General features: G+C 46.4%; 2 long non-coding RNA genes across 5 annotated transcripts; one reads left to right on the forward strand and one right to left on the reverse strand.

The window, feature by feature from the left end:
- Positions 1 to 166: 166 nt before the first annotated feature.
- Positions 167 to 14986, reverse strand: LOC137483545 (uncharacterized). The gene is made up of 3 exons (XR_011004509.1): positions 14873 to 14986; positions 12840 to 12972; positions 167 to 10106 (listed from the first exon to the last, which is right to left on the reverse strand). It is a non-coding gene; the product is annotated as an uncharacterized lncRNA (long non-coding RNA).
- LOC137483544 (uncharacterized) lies at positions 9303 to 24049 on the forward strand. Of its 4 annotated transcripts, XR_011004506.1 has the most exons (4): positions 10155 to 10295; positions 11583 to 12449; positions 12842 to 13210; positions 14869 to 24049. It is a non-coding gene; the product is annotated as an uncharacterized lncRNA (long non-coding RNA). The 4 variants fall into 4 exon arrangements; XR_011004507.1 differs by lacking the exons at positions 10155 to 10295; positions 11583 to 12449 and adding an exon at positions 9303 to 9434; XR_011004508.1 differs by lacking the exons at positions 10155 to 10295; positions 11583 to 12449 and adding an exon at positions 9843 to 9926.
- Positions 24050 to 24788: the final 739 nt, after the last annotated feature.

Raw genomic sequence — 24788 nt, forward strand, 5'->3', positions numbered from 1 at the left:
GAAATTTCAGATGTTTATTTGGCTATAGAATTCTTTTTTTTTTTTTTTGTCCTTTATTTCCTGCTTTGAGTATTTGCTTAAACAGTATTGCCAGTTTGACTGAAATTGTCTACAACATGACTTGGCATCTTTGTCAAAACTGCAGGCTTCCATTTTTGCAGCACTGTACCATGCACCTAGTTTCTGTATAGTAACAGTGTGCAAGTTATAAATATTGGACTGTACCCTTTTTAGTTTTAAAAGCAGTTGATAATTCTGGTGATTGTGTGATAATGTAAAGAGGTGCTATGATGGTCATGCAATTAATACTTAATATTGAATCAATACAAGGATCTTTATTGGATTCACTTTGTGTGTTCTAGTGCTCTGAAGTAGCAATATTAAACTTTTCCCCAATTAACTTCATAGGCTTTTAAATCAGTTTGAGAAAATATATGTACTTATTGGTATTATCCTTGTGGTAATCATACACAGTGCAGACTGCACCAGTGCTGACCTAAATTTAGAGAAAAATGTCCTGTAATTGGAAAATAGGCTTTTCTGTTCAGTATTAGTGAAGGGTAGGTTTTGTGTACACCCATATCCTATTTTACATTTCTTGTGAAGTAATTGCCCATTGCTGGGGAGGGGTGGGAGGAGAGGGAATGTGGGGAATAGTTGGAAAGGGGGTGTGTTCTAACAAGTAAGACTTCTGGTCACATGTGAAAACTTGGACTAACTTAAACAAGATTCTGTGATGCCATCCCCTTCAGGAGGGAGTGACATGCAGGTTCTGTGAAGTGCTAAGAAAATAATTTAAAACTGGAAGTTGATCATAAAACTCTGGATAAACATGCTGTAAGCGTGAATTAAAAAGGATAAATGGCTTTCTTTTTGTGTTTAGCTTACATTCATAGGATTGAACTCTGGCTGCCGTAACTTAAGCATAGTCTAAAACTGAATTAGAGATCAAGACTGATCTGCTGCAAATCTGTTTCAGAATGGGGAAGGACAGATGTCAGTCTCAGAGTGTCCTGGCTATTTTTATATGTAGAGGGAGGAAGTGTTTGGTGGAGAACTCTGGCTTCAGGGCCTCTAAATCTCTGCCTTGGGAAGGGATACACAGGAAGAATAAGAAAATTAAGAGCTCCAACCCTGTACGTTGAGAAAGGGGTATTTAGAGAGGTGGTGTGCATGCTTTAACTGGAAGCATAGGCTGATCCTGGGATTAAATGTAGTTATGCTAGATTCCCAGTACTAAAAATTGTGGTTTCTGGTGAAGTTAAGGCACCTCGAGCTCCATGTTAATACACAGCTCTTCAAGACTTTTGCTTACGTGCTTGTGGAGTCAGATCTCTTTTGTATTATCTTTGCTGTTTGAAGCAGACTTCACGGTAGGTTTGCCCTTTTTACCCTCTCATGGATGTCTGTAGTCAAGGCAAGACAGCAGTGCTGTGTGAGATACTCAAGGCTCTCTACTTGAGCCTCATTTCCTTGCCTTGTGGTGCTTCCATCACATTTCTTTACACTGAAGAGCCCTTGAAGATGGCAGTAGTTGCACAATACTGTAGTGAGAGGCTCTGTAGTTCATGGACAGCTGTCAGGACTGTCCAAAGAAAAGTGCTAAGAACTGCTCCAACCCCCACCTGTGTGTTACATAGCTGAACTTGCACATCACTTGAAGACTCAGTATACGTTAATTTCAGTTACTGCTATTAACTACAGTTCATAAGGTTTAGTTTATGTAAGATGTTAATACTGCATAAAGCTAGTTTCTTTTGGAGACTGCATTTTCAGCAAAGATTTTGAAGATGGTATTGAATATACTTTAGTATTTATTAGACTATTGGCAGAGGGATTTTTCTGTTCTAAAATAAAGGTGGAGTCCTGAAAGAAAGGACAGGTGCGAGAACCATTCTTCAGCTCTTCTGTTTATTTTTTAACTGGCTTGTACAAGTAAGATGCTTATGCTCTGCAACTTCTAACACACTTCATTCTTAGTGTGGTAAAGGTGACATCGTACTGGTATCAGTCCTGCACGCAGGGACTGAACTGTAGCAGTGCTGCTGGTCTAGCCCAAATACAGAGCCTGTTCAAATTACTTCTCCCCTTTCTTGCAGTGAAATAAATAAATCTTGTTCATGCTCTGAAGCATTAATTCAGTCTGTTACCATCTAAAACTAAATTTGTCTGGCTTCTTATTTAATTTGTGCCATTTTTCTTTGAAAGAAAGCAGACTTTGATATTAAACTGGTTGCATTAATTATTTTTTTTTGCTTGTATCTTAAATATTTGGCAACTTCTGATTGTTTTTCATTTAGCCCCAACTGTTGTTTGCTCTTTGACCTCTGCCAGAGTGATCAAAAATGCATGTATTCACCTGATAAACACAGGAGAACAGGTTGTCTCTAAAAAAAAAAAAAAAAAAAAAAAAAGTCCAGTACCTGTTGCTTTGAAGACTATTTCTTGTGCCAGTGTAGAAAACTGATGTTCTGGAAATAGCTTTCGGCTATATCCAAACTGTAGCTCCTGGAGCCAGAAGTGAGTTGATTTTCAGTAAGGAACACTGACTGGAGAACTGTTTAGTTTGGTAAAAATGGTGCTTATTTTTGCTTTCTCCTCTGAGTCGTGCAGTTGCCCGGTCTCTTCTCCGTGTACATCCACTCTAACCTGAATGTGCGGCAGTTACATAAAGTACATCCTGCACTGAAGCTACTGAGCTTGGCTTGCTTATTAATGAAGTAAGTTTTAAATGTTCAATTTAAATCTATATTACAATAAAGTCATGCAAAAATGATTTTGGTTGAAATTGAAGTCCTGCAGTTAAACTTACTTTCAAATGTGGTTTACCCAGCTGGAGTAATAGAAACTCTAAGTCATAATAAACCTAATAAAAAAATACAACTAATCAGGCTGCTTCGTAGTTCTTTTAAGTTTCTGGATAATACAGTCCAATAATCCCAGACAAGATGTGATTAGTGTGAGCTGACAGGCTGCCTTGGTTGTGCAGATCAGGACTTTCCTTGAATGCACTTTGGTGGTAGCTGTTTGGTGTGGCTTACACCAAACAGGGTTTAGTTTTGTCTCCTTTGGACTAATGATGGTTCAGAAAATTGGGGTGTACTACATTTGTACAAGATGTTCTGCAGACTTCAACATCACTAATACTTAAAAGAAGCATCTTAAAGAGATTTAAGTGGCATAGTTTAGGAAGTTAAGTGGTGTTGACTTCAACAGTAGAGCTTTCCAGTCTTTTGCAACAGACTCTTTGGACTTAAGTGAAATCAGGTGCTTTAATTAGCAGCATTTTCTGCTTCATGTGGGTGTCCATAAACCTGCAAACTATTTTCCACTTGCTTTATCAGCAGGTTTTAGAATTCCATTATGAAAGAAAGCTTTATTTCATAGGGGCTTTCAAGTTTAAAAAGTATCTTTTTAATTAATGTTAATATTTTTTCACTTACTTAGCCACCAAAATGTTCCAGCAGGAATTTAGAAAGATTCTTAAATGGCTTCTAAAACCCAGCATCTTTCAGTTATGAGCCTAGAGCTAAGTAATCCTTTGGCAGAGATGAGGAATGCGCGCCTGGTGTGTTCTGTGGGGTGCTCTGCACCAGGTGGGGCTGATGTGGTTGTGTGGGGTGGCCACAGGGCCCTGTGGCTGCTCGTTCCAGAGCCTCTGGTGTCCAAGGTCAGGGGGAGGGCCCTGGCACTCCTTGTCTGAGCCTGGGGCTCCTGGGAAGAGATGGAGCCTGGGCAATTCCCTCAGAGCCCTGAGTCCACACTGGTGCTTTCTGCTGCCCTGCTCCCACTGGGCCCTCTCAGACTGTCCCAAAAGGATAACGCACACGGGCTGTGGTGAATAAACCACCCGGGGTCCCTTCTGTGTAGGAGGCAAGCATCACCTGGCTCTGGGGGTTTTTGTAAAAGAGATGGAAGCCAGATGTTCCTTGGTGGCTGGTGAGATTGCAGCATTTCCCGTGTGCCTTTGGCTGGCGGTGCTGCTGTCCCAGCAGTTACCAGGGGCTGTGGAACACCAGGACTGTTCATTGGCCACAGTGGGATGTGAGGGGGGAGTGCAGAAGGTACCAGGATCTTCTTGGAATCTGCTGTGAGCCCTTTGGGCAAACACTGCCTTGTAGAAAACCTTAAAATTCAATATTGAATGCATCAATCAGCTGGTTAAAACAGCATCTTATCTTAATCACGCTTTGTAACACCTCATTGTTCTTCTATCAGATTTATTTTAAGGTGAAGTTGTCTCCGGGTACTAGAGAACAGCAAGCTGGGCATGAAGGGGAATCCTGGGGTCCCTGTTGGTGTTGTCATGGAGTAACAACATTGCATCTTACAAAAACTCACAATGCTTTTCCAGCTCTGAAACTCAAGCCACAGGAATTTTTTTGGGTACTTTGAACACCTGGTGTGTTTTTTTAAAAACATCAAAGCAGAGGATACAAAATGTTTGCATTTAAAGTAGTTGTGCTCAGAACCTTGTTCTGTTTCTGCTGGAGTTCTGAGAGAGCCAAGTCCAGCTCCTGCCCATGCAGCCCTGTGTACCTGTGCTCACACAACAGGCCAGTGCTGCCCAGTCCAGAGGTTAGTTTGTTGCTTTTCTGGGCATTTCCATTTTTATATTGCTGTTTAAACTTAGCTTTCTTGTTTTGAAATGAATTCCTTGAGTACCATCTATAATGGGGTATGCGAGATCAAGATGGGGAGAAAATACCAAGTTCTGCTGTTTAAGTGAGTAATTACTTGATCTCGTATAATTAATAACTTATAGTCTCTAGTGTTACCTCTCTGCAAGATTATGGTCTCTACATCACTTTCAAACCACAAAAATATGTGCATCTTTGGTATGCTTTAGGCCAGTCTTGTGGCTGTTTGTAAAAATACCTGCTGTGCTTTTTTGATATTTCAAATTTCAAAGCTCTGGGGAGAGAGCTTTGCCATGAGTTTGCAAGAGTGATGTTGCTATATCTATTTCATAGAGTACAGCTGAAGATAGCTAATGCCATCTTCAACAAAAGTGTTCTAACACCTGTTTTCCTATTCTCTCTGAAAGCCCCAGCAAAAAGAAATACATGGTTTATGCTTAGAGGTGAGTGAACTTGTCAGCTGAGGGGGACCATCTTCTAGAGACTTTCATTGAATGCCCTGCCAGTAATTCTACTGTTTTTTCTACTGGAGGAACTATAATTTGTATTTTTGCTTTCATCTCTAAGCTTTTCTGCTGAAATAGCTCACTCAGTGAAACCTGTTTTTTTCCTGGCTACATTTAAATTACTTCCTGTGAAAGAGCATCTGTGATCTCCCATGGGGTAGGCAGGCTTTTTTCCTCTCCCTGGAGAAACTGTTGTCCTTAATGTGAATCACTGAAGATGCGTGTCTTGCTGCTAAAAGGAATTTTAAAGTCTTTCATTTGAGTGATTGCGGTTTTCAGAGCAGGAATCTGCTGAAGATATGCTGAATGTTGTAGCTGCAGAGGCTTGTGTGCTTCCAGATGACAGTGCAGGGATGTAGCTCATTTGGAGGCTGAGATTATTAATTAAAACCTGATTTGTCTGCAATCCTTGCTCTATAACAGCTTCTGATGTAGTCTTGCCAGAATTCAGAATGCCTTAGGCCTAGATGCATATCCCAAAATATGAACAGTTAATCTGTCCTGTGTAGAAATTTTCCAGAAAAATGGATTCACTATATATAAATTCCAGCAATTGGGTCTTTAATACCTTCAACACAAGACCTAAGAGTTCCCTCAGAGTAAGTCTCCAGGTTGACTTGATCTTTCCTGACTGACCCACAAGCCATGTCTGCATCTGGTTTTCTTTCTCCCATGTGTGACCCTACCCAAGAAGCTTCTCCCTGTGCTGAACACAGCCTGTCTGAAGGGCCAGGTGTTTCTGGTAAGTGCTTTTACATAATTTGTGGTGGTTTTTCCAAGTTAACATAATCTTGGATTGCCTGCAGGTTGTGGGGCTTCCACCCCTGAAGATACTGCAGACTCCATCCTGTTCTTGGACCTGCTTTGGGCAGAGATTGGAGCAGGTAACCTCCCAGGCTTGCTTTCCACCTGGATTAGTCTAAGATTTTCTCTCTCCTGACCTTCTCAACACAGTTTTATCTGTGAGGGGGTAAAGGGCACTGCTGTCCTTGCTGCCAAGCCATATCTGCTGCTCAAAACACTGACCACTGGCAAGAACAGATGAATTTTCCTTTCCTATGAAGCACATGCTCCTCTGGAAACTTAAAGGTTGTCATCAAAACTGCAACTAAAGTACAGGTAGCCCTTCAAAGCAGAAACCAATCCCAAATGTGTTTACGTGGATTTCTTGTCTCCATATTGCACATTTCATGAGCTTTGAAGGAACTGGGTGGGTTTGGGCTGGATTGTGAAGGTGCAGGTGTGTGCTGAGTTCGTGTTGTCTGATGGAACCATTGCCTGCAAAGGAAGGAGAACATCTGCCAGACCCTGGTTTTGATAAAGGCATAAAAATACCATTTTGTAAGGGTTGAAATTCCAATTAAAAGTTTCTGAGTGGTTCTGAATTAAGGCCAAGCCAGTGAACTGGGGAGTGAAACGTTGTATATGTTGGATTCTGTTAATGTGCATTCTGATGTGATTTGATATGGGGGAAAGGGCAGAACACTGAGGATTAGATACACAGTCAGTTAAGGCTCTAAGTGTTATATCAGTTTCTTCTATGACTTATTGAGAGACCCTAACCCTGAACTTACACCTGTTACAACTTTCTACTTACTGGACAGTGTCTCAGAAAAGCACCAAGTGAGCTGTTGGCTTCTTGAAATTATTTTACATAAACCCGGGATATTGCCTGAAAAGTAGACCCCAGATTAGTTATTCTGTTTCAGCCTAAAATCACCAGAAATTCAGATTTTTTGAAGTTGTTCCAATGCCTGAGTGAGCCCAGACTATGCAGAGATGATCAGCAGGAGATGCTGAAAAACAGAAGGTATAATGTGATGTGTAAGAGGTGGTACAGGAGCCTTGGAAGGTGAAGGGAATTTTCCTGTGGGCTCTCATTTCCCTCAGCTGCAGTAGCTCTGGGCTTAGGCTGGAGTAGGTTTGTGTTCCTGCTGGCCCTGATTCAGCATTGGCTGTAGTTGCCAATGGATGGCTTAGGTGACTTCAAAAAGTCATTTTTACAGTGCTCCACGTGCAGTATTACTTAGAGCTATGCCAAGCCAAGTGGCCTGAGTTCCCAAATAAAGCCCTGATGCAATGGTATGGAGGGTATGGAGGGGAATCCTCTCTCCTTTTTTAAGTCTATGGCTTTGCTTCATGGTTCAGGCTCAGTGGAGGCATCTCTGTGTCACAGGGGATTTCATGGGAGTGATGCTGGTGCTTTAAAATATCTCCCAAGTTTTCTAAAGCAACACATAGAGCCCTTGGGATTATTTAGATGCTATGCCTAGTCCCTTTATCCCTTTGAAAACCAGTCCTTCAACAAACAAAAATATTTCCTCAGGTGATTCTTGCCAGTGATTTTGCAATGTACTTTGTGAAACAAAATGCCAGGAGTCAAGTAACAAGTGCTGTGCTCACAGGCAAGCAGGTGATGGCTCTAAAAAGTGGTGATCTGCTGTTGCAGAGCATCTCATTACTCTGAGAAAATCTCAGAGAGAATCTCATTGCTCTGAGAAAAAATCCCCAAACTGCTCTGACCACAAAAATGAAGTTTTGGTCTGAAGAATGTGCAGCTATGTGTCAGCAGTCCAGGGTCTGTGGTGCCAGGCAAGATGGCAGCAGAGCTCCTGCCAGGAAGCTGGAAAAAGCACAAAGCATCAGGAGCTCTCATCTGCTGCCTTTCCAACCTGCCTGGCAAGCACTTGGATAGGTGTGAATAAGGATCTCCTGAAGGAATACAAAAACGGCCCACCAGGGGCCATCACCTTGAACTTGCCCTTTCAAGTGTTCTCTATAAATAGGGTTCCCCAGAACAATCCAGCTGGCACCCTCTAGTCAAGCTCATCATGATCTCAGATAAAACTATCAAGTGGAGCCAGATCTTCAGCTGCTTTACAGAGCCATGCCAATTTCCACTGCTTGGGAATGAACTGGAGGAGCTTCTTCCCATGCTGGAACCTCACAGGAAAGAAGAGGGGTGAACCTGCCAGCGGTGGCTGTGCTGCAGCTCACTGATCTTTGCAGGGTGCAGGTGGAGAGGAGGAGGTGAGAATCTTCTCCAAGATTACAGAGATCTCATGTCCCGCAAGTCCCATGTGGTGGTGGAGCCCCTGGTTTTTTGGGACTCTCACTCTGGAGCATGCCCATAATGTGGCAGTGACCAGCTGCTGTGTAAATATTTTTGAAAAGCAGCATTTGTCCCCATATTAGCAGGCAGAGAAAAGTCAAGGTGGTATGGGCAGCCTGAGGTGTAGGGAAGGAGTCCTGGCTCTCCCAGGGTCCAGAGTTCTGCTTCTTTTTTATTAGCCCAGATCTTCTTCTGGAATGTGGCATCCAGCACGTTGTGCCAAGAGATGCTCTGCCCTGTGTGATGGCAGGGCTGCATCCCTCCCCCGTGGGTTTGCTTCCCTGTGCCTTTGCCTGCTCCTGTGACTGGTGGAGAATCAATTCTTTTTTAGCTGAAGAACTCCTAAGATTATTAGATGAACAGAACTGTGCAACAGAAAATCTCGAATTTACTAGCTGTTATTTGTATCCTTAGAAGCACAGTGTGCTGTCATCTTGCCTTTATAAAGATCAAAATCCATGCTGACAGCCTGCTTTGCCTACTTTCTCCATGGCTAAAGGCAACTTTGCAGGCCCTTGGAGCTGAAACTGTCACTTTTTGTTAATCCTGTGTGTTTCTTGTGTTTAAACGTTCAAATATATCAGTAGAGCTGGTGTAATCTCATAATCATGACTTTATCATACAAGAGTAACTCTTGAATATCTAGCCCGAAGTTAACTCCTCTCAGACAGCAGCGACATGGGTGACAAGATGGCCAAGATGCTTTTCAGGAGATGTGGTAAAAGCTGTGGCACTGCCCAGCCCAGCAGGGTGAGGCTCAGGCTGGTGCCTTGGTTGCTGCAGGGAGATGCATGAGGCAGTGGATGGAGTGGTGCTTTCCCACTTCTGCTACTTGTATCTCACTCTGGTTTTCATTTGTAGACTTACTGTGTCCATTATCTGCCACAGTGACACTTAATCCATGTGGAAAAGTCAAGGCTTAGCATTTCACTTCATGAAGCTGGTAATACATTGCAAATTAAACAACATTATTTGCTCTCTTTTCTTCTCTTTCAAGTTTGTTTCTATACAGGATGTGCTCAAGAAATGCAAGATGGAAAAAGAAAATCAATAGTCATTGATGCTAAAATATTAATATTTCTTCAGAATGAGGGATGGAATAGAGTGAACTCCCAGGAGTTCACTGCAGCCCTGACTGCAGCACTGCAGAGTTTGCAAGAGCATTGGAGAGCAGAGGTAGGGCCAGCATGGGCAGGGAAAGCAGGGTCTGGTGTGAGCTGACTTTTGTGCACTCTCTGACACCTAGCAGAGTGAAGTGGGTGCTGTGCAGTGCCTGTCCTGTGTGTCAGCGTGGGAATGGTACCCAGCATTGCCTTCTACCCCGTGCTCCTGGAAAAATCCTGGCAGGGTGTGCATCCACTGTTCCTGGGTGGATGCAGCGGGAACGGCCCTGCAGCCTCTGCTGCCCAGCACCATCCCACGCAGCCGTGTCCCCCTGTGTGCCAGTGCCAGGGCTGTGCTCCTGCACGGGGGCTGTCCCCTTGTCTGGGTAGTGAGAAACCATCAGGGAGCTGGGAACGCATGCACCAGCACAAACGAGTACAATTATTGTAAGGTGTGCATATGACTTAGCAAGGATTGCACAGAGAAATAGGCCAAGCTTTCCCCATGCTGAGGGTGTCGTCCCTCCCTGGTGGTCCAGCCCTCCCAGTTACCCCTTCACAGCAGGTTTGTTGCCATTACCGTGCCAGAAAAGAGTGTGGGTGACAGAAAAGAGCAGACTGTGCGATCTTTGCAGGCTGCCTGGCAGAGTTGGCTCTGTCCTTGCTGTGCTGTCATGAGGGGACCGGACACCTCAGTTCCCAGCCTCCAGAAACGCTCTGTGTTCACACCGTCCTCGTCCTCCTTCTGTTCAGGTTTCCAGAGGAGTTTCTTTTTAGATGGAAGCCTTCAGATGGGATTTATGTGAACGTGAAACCCCATCAGGCATGGGCAGATTTGGGTTTCCCAGCCCATTCCTTGGATGCTGCTGCCATCTAGGGTGTGAGCCAGCAGAGCCTCGGTGCTGGCCAGGGGCAGCCACGGCCTTATCGCACTGTCCACAGCCTTATCACACAGTGCCACGGCCTGATCACACAGTGCCATGGCCAGATCACACAGTGCCACGGCCTTATCACACAGTGCCATGGCCTGATCACACAGTGCCACGGCCTTGTCACGCTGTCCACGGCCTGATCACACAGTGCCATGGCCGGATCACACAGTGCCACAGCCTGATCACACAGTGCCATGGCCTGATCACACTGTCCACGGCCTGATCACACTGTCCACGGCCTGATCACACTGTCCATGGCCTGATCACACAGTGCCATGGCCTGATCACGCTGTCCATGGCCTGATCACACAGTGCCACAGCCTTATCACACAGTGCCATGGCCTGATCACACAGTGCCATGGCCTGATCACACAGTGCCATGGCCTGATCACACAGTGCCACGGCCTGATCACACAGTGCCATGGCCTGATCACACAGTGCCATGGCCTGATCACACAGTGCCATGGCCTGATCACACAGTGCCACAGCCTTATCACACAGTGCCATGGCCTGATCACACAGTGCCACAGCCTGATCACACAGTGCCATGGCCTGATCACACTGTCCATGGCCTGATCACGCTGTCCACGGCCTGATCACACTGTCCATGGCCTGATCACGCTGTCCACGGCCTGATCACACTGTCCATGGCCTGATCACGCTGTCCACGGCCTGATCACACTGTCCATGGCCTGATCACGCTGTCCACGGCCTGGTCACACTGTCCACAGCCTGATCACACTGTCCATGGCCTGATCACACTGTCCATGGCCTGATCACACAGTGCCATGGCCTGATCACGCTGTCCATGGCCTGATCACACAGTGCCATGGCCTGATCACACTGTCCACAGCCTGATCACACTGTCCATGGCCTGATCACACTGTCCATGGCCTGATCACGCTGTCCACAGCCTGATCACACTGTCCATAGCCTGATCACACAGTGCCATGGCCTGATCACACTGTCCATGGCCTGGTCACACTGTCCATGGCCTGGTCACACTGTCCACGGCCTGATCACACTGTCCACGGCCTGATCACACTGTCCATGGCCTGATCACGCTGTCCACGGCCTTATCACACTGTCCACAGCCTGATCACACAGTGCCACGGCCTGATCACACTGTCCATGGCCTGGTCACACTGTCCATGGCCTGGTCACACTGTCCACGGCCTGATCACACTGTCCACAGCCTGATCACGCTGTCCACGGCCTTATCACACTGTCCACAGCCTGATCACACAGTGCCACGGCCTGATCACACTGTCCATGGCCTGATCACACAGTGCCACGGCCTTATCACACTGTCCATGGCCTGATCACACAGTGCCATGGCCTGATCACACAGTGCCACGGCCTGATCACACAGTGCCATGGCCTGATCACACTGTCCATGGCCTGATCACACTGTCCATGGCCTGATCACACTGTCCACGGCCTGATCACGCTGTCCACGGCCTGGTCACACTGTCCATGGCCTGATCACACAGTGCCATGGCCTGATCACGCTGTCCATGGCCTGATCACACTGTCCATGGCCTGATCACACTGTCCACGGCCTGATCACACAGTGCCATGGCCTGATCACACAGTGTCATGGCCTGATCACGCTGTCCACGGCCTGATCACACTGTCCACGGCCTGATCACACTGTCCACGGCCTGATCACACAGTGCCATGGCCTGGTCACACTGTCCACAGCCTGATCACACTGTCCATGGCCTGATCACACTGTCCACAGCCTGATCACGCTGTCCATGGCCTGATCACGCTGTCCACAGCCTTATCACACAGTGCCATGGCCTGATCACACTGTCCATGGCCTGATCACGCTGTCCACAGCCTGATCACACTGTCCATAGCCTGCCCTGCAGGGTTTGCTCTGAAGGGTTCATGGCAGCCAGGCCAGGGCCCACCGCAGCTGCCAGGGCTGAGCCACGTTTGGGGTTAAACATGGTCATGCCACCTTACTGCCCAAACAAAGACTGCAGAGGAGCATTGTTCTGAGGTGTCACTGTGGTGTGGGGACACGGGGTTTGGTTTCTGCTGTTGCCATGAGCTCCCAGGTGTTGCAGGTGCTGCAGGTGCAGCGACACTGCTGGGGCTGGCGAGGAGCCCTGGGCTCATGCCAGGTCTTGCCCCTGGCTGGGCAGGTTGGCTTGGTTGTTGTTTAAAGGTCCCTGTGCAGTCTGTCAGGGTGCGTGAAGGGGTCAGAGAGGGCCGCGGTGTTTCTGAGCTGAAGCCCTTCTGAAGAAGACTTGTGTTCCACCTGGGCTGTACTGCCACCTTTGTTTTTGTGTCAAACAGGTCTGGTCTGCCAACCCAAGAAGTTTTCACACACTCTTAGAGAGAATGTGAGCCAAAGCCAGGCTGGCTCCTGCCCAGCCTGAGGGGCATAGGGAGGGAACAGATGTTCACTCCAAACCAAAATCATTCCTGAGCTTGAATCTGCACTAATGGCTCTGGCCCTGCGTCAGGACTTGAAAGCAAAAAGAATTTTCTTGAATAGTTCCAGCTCAGGTGTTACTGAAATCCCATTTTACAGACTATTTCCACAGACTCCATATTTGTGAAGCCCAGGAAGCAGGACTCACTTTTCTGCAGCAAACTGGAGCCTGGCTGAGTGTGCTGACGCCACGTGGATTTTCCCTAAGCTTACCTTGGTGAGGTAAAGCTCTGAGCTCAAATGCCTGGTGAAATAAATTTACATACGGTGTGAAACCCCTCCCATCTGTCCTGGAGCCAGGTGAGGGGCTGCCAGGGCTGCTTGCCACCCTTGGTATGGCTGAAGCAGGCAGTGAGTAGTGCAGATCAATAGCACTGCTGTATTACTGTGACCCTCCTGACTGGAGGAATGGCCCTTGAGATGCCTGTGGACTTCAGAACGGGAGACACGGCTGCCACAAACAAGCAAGTACATTTCTTAAACTGTTTTTTTATTTTTAACCATTTCTATAAGTAGAACCAAAGCTGTGGATCTGCATCTTATTCTGGCAAATCGTTTCCCCCTTGTGCCCCCCTGTGGTACCTCCTTACTCTGCTTTCACTCAGCAATACCTCACCTTTTCTGTCATTCTTCCCTTTCCTCACATCCTCTCATTTTTCATTGTTTTAAATAAGTCTGTGTTAAAATTATCTGTATAGTCCCTAGTGTACAGTTGTGAGACAAAGTCCACAGGAATTTGGTGTTTTCATCTCAGTGGGAGCTGTGCTTTGTTCCAGGTTTCCTATTGATTCTGATGAATTTCAGCAACTTAGAGCACAGATTCTGACATATTTTTCATGTGCTGTGGCTGCAGAATGAACTATGGATCAGATATTAGAAGATCTATAGTTTGAAATGCTTTGACATGTTCTTTTGGGAAGCCTTATAAAGTTATTAGCCCATACAGGTAACTTTCCCTCCTCCATTTCTTACAAATCGATTATTTACACAGCTACTACAACTTTTTGCTCTTTTGATGTAAGTGTAGGATTGATCAAACCTTAGAGTGTGCTCAGGAGTGGAGACATGACTTAAAACATGTAAAATAATACTGGGGTGAACGTGTCTGTGGCTTGCAGTGGGGCAGATTTAGAGCTACTTGGTTTTACACCAAGGCTTTGGGAGTCACTATTTACTTATCATCAATAAATATTAGTTAATGCCAGTATTTACTTAGCTGAGTTGCTGCACTGTTTTGTTTTGGTTTTTTTTTTTTTTTTTTAATTTATTTTTTCATGTCTTGAATTATGTGAAGTTGAAAGAAAATATTCTTCCCTTTGAAAGAAAGCAGAATACTGCACAGAGCACTTCAGTGGGTAGTTCCCTGAATTTTCTTTTGGGTAGCCCCTGTTTTTCCCTCACCTTTGGAAGTACATGGCAGAAATTACTCATTGTTGCCACCCTGAGTTTTTTCCCCATTTTTTAAGACTTCTTGGACATTTTCTCCCTCTCTGAAACACTCTTTGGAGTCCTGTGGGCTGGTGGGAAGGTGATTCAGTTCCTCGAAAAATGTTGAGCTGGCATTTTTTAATGTGTGAGGGTTTTAGATTCATCTCAAATTAGTACATTTAAAGCTCTATTGATTTCAGTGTGCTTGGGACTCGACTTTTTTCTTATTTGTTAATATGGATGTAGCTATTGGAGGTAGCTGCTCAGTTTAAGTGTTACAGATGGACTGAAATCCATCAGTGACTCAGAGTGCAATTAAATGCTTTCTACTTTCGGGTGTTTAGAGATTTCAGAGGCTGCTAGCAAATTGTTATGAAAGCAATTTGGTTATCACAAGTATTATACATGGTATCTTCATTTATAGAGTGATATCATACCCTGAAGTGATGCTTTTGGGCCACAAAACAAGAGAGCCAGTCTGGGTGCTTCACTGGGGAGGCTTTCTGGATGGGACTGTGAGGGATGGTGGTGTCCCTGCAGTGGTGACACTGTACCTCAGCAAGACTGAATATCAGCAGAGAGAAAAGCAGCTTGCTAGGTACAGACATCAGCAATAACTAGGAATTTCAGGAGAGATCTCTAGTGCCATAATGGCTTTAAAGTCATTGACTAACTAATGTTTGTGTCCCACCGAAAAGAAACCTTCAGCAGCTTCCCTTAGCAGCCATGGAGAACTAGGAGCAGGGTTGTGGGGTGGATTTGCCACAGAGCCTGTGCTGCATCTGCACTGTCAGATGTGGAGCCACAGCAGGAGCCTCAGCTGCAGAGGACGTGCCCACCTGGAGTGTCATGGTGTGTGTCACCTCCGGAAGGATGGCTCCATCCTCCCCAGGGCTAACCTGGCTGGTGCCCTGCATAGGAGGGGATAACCACACCTACAGCACATGAACCAGCTCTGGGAAGCTCCAGCTTAGCTGCTGCTGCTTCAGGTCAGAAGACCCCAAACCTGATGGTTTTGACATAAAAAAGATGATTTCACTGATGAAATTGGCCTGAAACTGGCCATTGTTGGCCTGATGAAGGTGCATTTCAATAAAGGTAGGCTCCTGGATGTATGGCTTTCCCTTCAGATTTTATTTCAGGACTGATTTGCTCAGAAGTATGGGGCATTGCTTCCTGCTTGCATGTCTGTCTGGCATCCACAGGTGGTGAACGTGGAAGTGCCTAAATGGGCTTTTCCTCAAAGTGCTCTAGTACGGCTCCTATAAACTGGGAGTTTGGAGTAACAGCCACAAGTCATTGCATAGAACTCATTTTAGACTCCAACCAATACAGTTTGTGGTGTGGAAACAACTTTAGTGTCTTCTGAACTTCAGTTTACTCTGCTGCAACATCTCCCTTGTTTTGTAAGAGTCCCAAAACTTGTTCTTGGATGAATCCCCATTTCCCAGCTGGCTTTCAGCAAGTTCCAGATCTGGTCCTAATTATTGCAGTGTGAGCATATGTTATGGAAAGAACAGATAAAAGCCAAAATCATCCTTGGAAAAACCCTGGTATACTGATGGGTTTTGTGTGAGCATCCAAACTGTGACAGATTAGTTTCTTACACAGATCTAAGTTGCAGAAAAAAGAAGTTAGAGATGTCCAAATGTGCTTGTGAGGAGCTGTGGGTACCCCCTGGGTGTGACCACTGAGGCCATTGCACAGGTGCTCTGGTGTCACCCTGCTAACACCCAGTGGCTGCAGTGTGGCCTTACTCCTCTGTGACCCCTGTGAGCACCACACCAGGTCTCTGCTGCCAGCAGGAGCTGCCAGCAAATAGGTTTATACAAGGGTAGTGGCAGGAGACCTGGCAGCTGATAGCAGAGCAGCTGTATTTGTTGTTTCTGGCTACCAGAACACAAAGCAGAGTTAATGTAAGCTACTGTACAGGTTAATACATCTTTTAAGGTGAGAGATGCTGTATTAATATAGTGCCACCAACATCCTAGGCAATATGTTAGTATGAAATGTTGTCTGATCTTATTAATTTTACTTGGAGAAAAACATAGAGGAAATATAAGAAATAACACATCATGTCAGGTTGCCCATCTGTGATCACAGAGACCCTGCTCTTGCTGGTTGGTGCTGGTGAGAATAACTGAGACAGTGAGAGGGGCAGGAGAGCCACTTTACAGGTGAGCTGTTTCTGCCAGTTCACCTGAGCCCTGGTTTTCATTTGGGCAAACTGGTATTGCTCCAGATAGAACAATTTAGCTTCAGATTGCCCAGCATCTGCCGGAGGAGAGCCTGACTCTGCCGGGAGGCATTGTCCACCCATGGCTCCCTGTCGGGGAATTTCTCTTGGTGCTGGTGACAGCAGTGCCACCAAAGCTGTGCCCTGCCCAGCAGGGTCTCAAGGGGCTCCTCCTTCTTGCTCAACGGTGCTTGTAAGCTTCCTAAAGCTGGGATGTGCTAAATGTGTTTCTGCTCTGCTTAACTTGGGTGGTTTTTGCTCTCCATCAGCTGGTGAGGCTTGTCTCTGTCAGCCTGGGTAGGGCTGAGATGGTCTCAGCAGTTTGTGTGTCACCCCTCTCCTTCCTCAGCTGTTGGGTGGCCCTGGCCCCTGGGGATATGAGGTTGTGTGAGCTCTGTGAGGGGAGGCAGGAGGAAAGGTCATTGCAGGGGTTACAAGGACAGGTCAGGAGCTAGGAAATCCTGTTTGAATGGGGGTCTTCACTGCTCAGCTTGCAGTGCCCTTGCCAGAAACCTTGCTCAGCTGAGCTTGTTTGAGGAGCCTTGGGTTCTTTTTGTCTTAGCTTTAAGCCATTAAGGGTTGTGTTGCCATGTGTCATTAAATGACAACTCTCTCAAGGATGGGAGTTGGAGACCTTCATTCATTGTAGTAGCCTGGTGCTGGAATTCCCACATTACAGCATGGCTCCAGGCAGTGGTGATTCAGAAGGAGGAAAAAATGTTCCCTCTGTTGGCACACCAATAACAATTCTAAAGGCATCTGGGGACAGTGTCCCTGGGAATATTCCCACTTTCCAATAGTGAAAAGGTTTGCTACTCATTCTTTTAATTCCTTCAGTTGCTTTAGGATGCTTAATAAAATCAGACCAGAAAACTTCATCACAGCTGCCCTTCAGAAATCCTTGGGCTGAAAAGACAGCTCTTTGGAAACACTTTGTAGCAGCACAACTGCTTTTAATACTGTGGTAAAATGAGTAAAAATCTGTGCTGTTGTAAGTACATGGCAGTGTAAAAAGTCTGGAAAACTGTCCAGGTAGGGTGGGAGGATAAACCCCAATGTCAGTCCCTGATGACTCCCTTTGGCTTCGCTTTCCTCCTCTGTGATTTTGTGAATACATTTGGCAGTGGCTGGAGTTAAGTTACAGCCACATAGAGTAAAAGTGGCTGTCATTGAAGATGTGCTCTGGAAAGAAGATGCAAACCTGCTGTATATAATGACATGGGATAGTTTGAGGATTGTTTCTTCCTAAATGGCCCAATGCAAGCAATAACTCTTCTGGACTGCAGCAAAGAGGACACAGCGTCCACAGAAGTTCTGCAGCATTTCCACATTTCCCTTAACCTTATAAACACCATTTTTAATGGGCTGTTAGCAGGATGTCAGGCTGGGAATGTGTCCCCGGCCTCTGAAGGCGGCAGACATGCCGTAGAATGAGCAGGGAAGCTGGTGCACACTGAACAGGAGAGGGCACTGGCACTCCAGCAGCTGTGCTGGGCTCAGCACCCGGACGCTGCCGAAGGACGGCTCTTTACTGCAGCTCAGCACACACACTCTCATCATCTTCTGCTCTTAACGTGAGAAAAGTCTATGAAAAGAGTGAACGAACTGCATTTATTGTCTGTGTATGTCTGGGGACAGGGAAATCCCCTTGCGCCTTGTGGGAACCTACCCCTTTCCTTTGAACTCGCTGGTGTCTGGTGCAGCTCCTGTGAATGTCTTTTTTAAAAACCTCTGCTTTAGTGTCCTTTTTCTGCACTGACATTAGGTATTCAGTACACAAACTAAGTTGACATTCATGCTGACTGAGGCAAGCTCAGGTTGTGCATTCTCTCCTGCAGCTGTGGAAGTGCAGCCCTTCACCCCAAGAACCTGTGTGTGCTGCCTCCCCTCCTGCCCCATCTCTCAGCCATCAGACACTCTGAAAGGCTGAATTTCCCTCCTGCTTCACAGCATTAACCACAGTATACTGGGGAGCAATGTGTAAGTGGCTCCTAATCACTGGGTGAGGAGCTCTGAGTCAGGCTCTGTCCCTCTGGCCACTATCCCACCATCTCCAATGGTGATGCTCATGAAGAACTCCATGAAGAACTACATGCCCTCCCTGACTCAAAATGCTGGACACAGACCTCCTTTTTTCTTTTTTTTGTTTTCTTCTCCTCCTTGAATTTCCATCCTTTTTTTTGTTTTTACCTTTTTGCTTTGCACATGTAAAGGGTCTATCATACTGGAAAGAGCCAAGTTCTGTTTGTTTTCAAATCTAATAAGTCTTAATTAGACCCAAAGTAAAGCTTTCATGGAGCTGTCAGCATAATTACAGGCTGGGAGAGCTTTCCTGCTGAATCTAAATCCAGCCCCCAGCTTCCTGGTCCTGACAGAGTGTGCCAGAGGAAGGGAGAACAAGGCAGAGGAAGGGGGAACAAGGCAGGGGTGACAGCAGCCCTTTTGCTTCTCTCCGAAGTCCTTTGCAATTTTTTTCTGCTCTACATGAAGGTTTGTGAAAGGCAAAGCAGAATAGGCCTGACAGCAATGGAAGGAAATATATTTAGAAACATGAAAAATAGGAAGAGAAAATGTTTTATTTGCATTATTCACCATGTTCTATTATTTATTACATTGCTGTGCTAATGCCTGGTTTTATAAAGAAAGAAATTATCATGCTTCCGAGGGCAGCTTTGTGCTGCTGTCTCTTAAATATGGACTTAAATATGGACTCTTGATACGAGGCATTCTTTGGCTGCTGTTGCTGTGAGGGTGGGGAGGGCCTGGCATGGGGTGCTCAGAGAAGCTGTGGCTGCCCCTGGATCCCTGGAAGTGTCCCAGGCCAGGTTAGAAGGGGCTTGGTGCAACCTGGGATGCTGGTAGGTGTCCCTGCCCATAGCAGGGGGGTTGAAACAAGATGATCTTTAAGGTTCCCTCTAACCCAAACCATTTCACGGGTCTGTTTCAGTGCTGCTTAGTTTAAACGGTGAATTTGTCAGGTCAGGTTTTGACAGGAGAAAGGTGAACATGTTTATTCTGCTTGCTGTGTCCCCAGCTCAGCCTTCTGCTGAATTTTTCCTGAGGTTATCTTGGGAGCTTGGACAAGGGCAGGCAGCAAGGTGCAGTGGAGTGATTGCCATGCTGGATTTAACAAAGGTGATGGGGCAGCAGGACCTGCTTTCCTGCCCAAGCAGGTCAGTGGGTACTTCATCCTCCTTGATGACCTGCACAAGCACTGGCTTATCCTCAGGCTCATCTAAACCAGAAGGGCTGTCCTGGGCAGCAAAGGCACATTTCAGTCCTGCACAAGCATTTTAGGAGGTCTCTGCATTTCAGCATTGTTTGTGAAGGGCTATGGAGCTGCTGGTGTTCTGTGGGGTGGTTGGGATTGGCAGTGATTGTGCACAGCTGGGTATAAGGGAAATGTATGAGCTTAGGAGAGACTTTGCTGCACTTTTCATACTATTACAGAAATGTGAATGCTGTTTTCTTGAGACAGGAGAGCAGAAATTTGGTGTTGATGTGGTTTGGTATCTTACTGCAGGTTTGTGGGAACACTGTCCCTTGGAGCAGGTCCTGCAGCAGCTGCTGCCCACCACATCTCTGTTGTCATCTCAGATTAATATTTTTCCACTTATGATACAGGCAAGATTTCTACCCTGCTAAAAATCCACAGCTCATGGAGTCAATGCCTTCCAATGCCTTTCCATAGGCAAATATTTGCACATACATAAAAAATTCATGAATTTGCATGCAACGCCCCATTCAGGTCCACATGTCCTTTAACGAGGCTCTGTCTGGAAGCCCAGCATTAAAGACTGTCCTGATTCAGTGGTCATCTGAACCTTAAATAGCCTGGAAAAAATAAGGAGCTAAAATGTTTCTCTATGAGAATGCATAAATATTCAAATGCTAAACTAAAAGGCTCGCATCTCATCCCACAAGCCATTTGAGACCATTGCTCATTCAGCCACCGGAGAATTTTAGTACTTTAAAAAAACTGCCACAAAACATCTGCAGTGTGCAAAGAGCTGTTCTGCAAAGCATCTTGTAGGCATTCTGTGATGCACCCCTGAAGGATTTATTACCTCCAGCTGGCTGGCTCGCAGCACATCCTCCTTCCTCCATCTAGATGGCACTCTGCAGTCTGCTAAAGCCTTGTGCAAACGAGCACGGAGGGGAGGTCTCAGCTGTCACAGCCGGGAGCCTGGAACTTTAGTCAAACTCTGGTTCTGCGAATGGGCAGGAAGGGAAAGGAGAGGGAGGGGAGAGAGGGGAGAAAAATTACATCCATGCAACCTTTTAGAGTTTATGGGCTCTGGGAACTTAGAACAGTCTTTTCTTCTGGAGCAGGTGCTGGTGCCGTAATGTTCACCTGATAATACATGCTGAATATTCTCCTTAACAACTTCTACCTCTCACCTGCATATTTCTTGTCCTTGAAGGTACTTCTGAGTCTTTCTGGTACTGGATATTTGGTTCATCTGAGCTTGTTCACCCTTTCTGTCACCTGGGTCACACAGCCTGGCTTTCAAAGGCTTGCAAATAAAGCAAAGGGGTTAGAAAATAAGGATGCTCATTAGTTATATACTGACATACTGCTGAGCTGTCTCAAAGTTATATGTTTTTATTTTTAAAGGCAATTTTATGTTCTTCTACAGGGTTATTTTTCTGGTTCTTCTTGGACATGAAGAGAAATGTCTGGGGGCACCAAATACAAAGCAGGATCCAATAAAGGCAGCTTGGGGAGGATGATGAATGGGGATGTGCTGAAATGACTGGGGGAAGTGCAGTGAGGAAGTATGAAAAGAGATGGAGGAGGTGGGAACAGCAACATGCATTTTTAAACTGCACTGAAATGGCAGCATCCTCAGTAGAAGCAGAATGCCAATGGTGCCATTTTTCCAATGATCTGAGTTCATGGTATGGATTTCAGACTGTGAGACAGTCAAGTTCCTTAATCTTTGCAGATATCTGGGGATGCCCAGGGTACATATGCAAGGCATGTATGCAACTCCCTATATAATTTATTGTAAAATTGTGGAGTTTATTGGCTTAAATGGGATGCTTGGGGAGCATCCCAAGCTGCTGCAGGGACCCTCCTTTCCCCATGCTGGGGCATTTGGCCACGGTCTTGTGCCAGTACAAATCCCCAGCACACATTGCTTAGATGTTTTCCAGGAGCAGCTCTTTGCTGGGTGGCAGCTCTCAGAGCAGGGTTTGCCAATCCCGTGCCCATTGTCACCAGGGTGTGGCTACGCCCTGGGAGCCCACGTGTGCTGCCTGCGGTGATGGTAGAAGCACAGCTCACATGCTCCTGTACCAGCTCCCACTGCTTCCTGCCCCTGCTGCTACTCATGGCTGGATGATTACCTGCATGCCTGGAAGCACTTCCTAAAGCTCTACCCTTTAATCTCTGCCCCTCTAGCACGGGCAGCTCTTGTACAGCTGACTCTTGCCAATGTGAGTGAGTGCAGTTTGCCAGACTCAGGTGTGCCTCATTTGTTGTTCAGTGTTCACCTGATGGCTGTTGCCTGTTTGGGGCTAAGGATCTCTGGGAAATGGTTTTGAAAAGCTGCTGCCCAGTCCTTCAAATCCATGCCCTCAAGGCCTGCTATCTGGAGCAAGGCAGAAGAGGATGAAATGTGTGCAACTCAGGAGATTTAAGTACATTAAGTTACATAATCTAATGGTGTCTATTAACCAAAGATGTGTCAAAAGAAAGCCTACCTATCTACTTGCATGTACCCATCCTCTCTCCATCCCTGTCCTTCCCTTCCCTGGCCAGGGTCCCTTCCACAAAGCATTGTGTTTTGTGTGACACTTTGACCTGCAGCTCCAGCCCTCAGCTGCATCACTTGATGCTCCTCCTAAAATTAACAAGTGCTCTGAAAAGCACAATTCATGGTGTGTTCACATGAACCCACTCTTTCTTCAGACCTGCTTGACCCTGCTTTGGACAGCTTTAAATACTGTTCTGTCTGCTACCCCCAGGCCTACTTGTCCCACGGGATGAAGGCAGGAGAGTGATGGAAACACTCCTGGTGGGTTGTCACTTGTCATGGTGGCTGGGAGGTGTGACAGGATGGACCACAGGCTTGGTCACGCAGGATGTGAGTCACTTGAGGGAACTGTGCTGTCCTGACATGGAGCAAACAGGGGTAGTGAGTCAGAGGTGGCCTGAGCATGCCATGGTGGAGCACCAGCAATAACCTCAGGCTCCATGGAGGAGCTGCTGACATGGAGACAGCAGGACTTCAACATTCTGACAGTGTGTAAGGGGGTGGCAGAGCTCCAGATGGGGTTCCCCATGGTACGAGCTGGAGCAGGCTTTGAACCTGTGCTGCTTTTAGAGCAGAAATAGGTTTTCATGTCTGTCTGCTGGCCCAGAAACATCTTTGCTGCGCTGAGGAGCCTCTGACTGCACAGAGAACCTGCCAGGGCCCAGTGGCAAGATTAATGTGTCTGGGAATTTCTTGGTGAGACTTTTTGTGCTATTTACCAGAAGTCCCTTGAAGGCAGAAATTATTGCATTAAAAGATTAAGGCATCATTAATCACATTTTTTGTCTTCCATTTTCTTCTGGCAGGCTGGCTCAGTAATACTGGTAAGGTTGTTTTTTTTTTTTTTTTTGGGTTTTTTTTTTTTTTTTTCATTTTTCTCCATTCAGAAGAATAAGTTTCTTCAAGTCTTTTCTGTGACTGTGCCATCCTCAGGTAAGAAGGAACCTCAGCTGAGGTCAAAATTTTGGGCAGCTGAGTGGAATTGCTCACTATTGTGAACACTGACATTTTGACCTCCTTGCTTTCTAGGTTTCTTTTGACTGATGTATATAATTCATGGTTCTTCATAAAAAATAATAGTAATTATTTTTAAAAAAGTATTTATAAGATATCGTCATTGTCCAAAGATCTTGCCTGGGTGTGAAGGGGGTAATGTGGGATGGAAGGTGGTTGTAGATGTACCGATTTCTTCTGGTGTGGTGGCAGAGGTTGAGATGGAGAGGTTCACCTGGTAGTGGAGCTTCAGGATGATTCCCAGCTATGGTCTGGCTCCAGAAAGAGTGTGGTTGAATTATAGTTTAGATGCCCATTTTGGAAATATTTGGAAAATATGTCCTAACTTTTAAAGCTGAAAAGTTGAAATGTAACCAAGGAAGAAATAGCCACTATGATAGAAACAGGGTGATTTTTAAATTTGCTTTGGTTATTGAGAGACTCTGCACCATGGGCCATAGATATGACAAAAAATTGTGTCCTGGCTCCCTGGTGCTTCATTCATTTCCATGCCCACAGCTTTCCTTCTGTGTCTGGTACTACTGCGAGCAAAGCATTTCTTAATTTATGTGCTAATTAACCTGACAGAGCCACTTGATCGCTGGGAGCCTGGGCTCCGGGCAAGCCTGTGTTTGCAGGCAGGGTTCCTTCCCTTTTATTTTAACTGGAGCAGGGAACGCGAGGCTGGAGCAGTGGGAGGCAGCGGCTCCTCCGGGGGCGGGGGTTCGGGATGCGCGAAGTGCGAGCGCTGTGGAGGATGCGGCAGCTTCAGAAATATCTGCTTTCAGCCTCCCCTTTTAATGGAAGTTTTATTTTAGAAAGTTTTAGTTAACGTCATTCGAAAGTTTATTTCCATTTTATCTTTTAAATAAAGAGGCTGTGAAGCTCCTGGCTGGGTTTTTTATTCCTGCCGGCTGGGAAAAGAGAGGTGAACGGGCTGCCTGTCTCCCGCGGGGATGCTTTAGGGGCTGCTGGGCTGCAGCCTGACCTGCCTATGGCCGTGGCTCACCGGGGCAGCTCCTGCGGCCTCCGGAGCTGGATCCAGTCCCTACAAAGCCCTGTCACCTGTGCCGCTCTGTCCTGGGGCCGCTGGGTTTGTTTTGCTTCCCGTGCTGCTGCCCCAGCCTGGCACCGAGCCTGGCCAGAGCCGCTGTTAACGCAGAAGAGGTCAATCTGTGCCTCGCTGGCAGTTTGTGGGGTCTGTGCCAGTCTTTGCCCTGGCCGCTGGCATGGGGAGGGGGAGCGGCAGGCACCGTGTGCCAGCCCACACCTCGGGGTGTGCTCAGTGGGGGAGCTGCAGCCACACTGCTTTGCGGGCTCAGGGATCGCCCTCCCATCACCTACTGCCAAACAAACCTAAACTGCATGGCTGGTCTTTCTGTGCTTTTCCTTAATTTCTTGTTTCCTACATGCCTGGCATAAGATACCTTTAGATGAAGTCATATAAACTGAAAGTCTTGTAGGGACACGTTTCCTAAAGAAGCCAGCTTTGTGTTAAGTGCGAGCATTGCAAAGGCCATTTCCAAAGCTGGACTTAGGCCACTTTTGGGTTCATTTCCTGCCCTGCCACAGGCTCCATTCCCGCACTGGGCAAGTCACTGTAACCACTGTGGGCTTTGATGGAAGT

The sequence above is a fragment of the Anomalospiza imberbis genome, chromosome 16 (genome assembly GCF_031753505.1).
Source record: "Anomalospiza imberbis isolate Cuckoo-Finch-1a 21T00152 chromosome 16, ASM3175350v1, whole genome shotgun sequence".
NCBI classification, from domain to species: Eukaryota; Metazoa; Chordata; class Aves; order Passeriformes; family Viduidae; genus Anomalospiza; species Anomalospiza imberbis.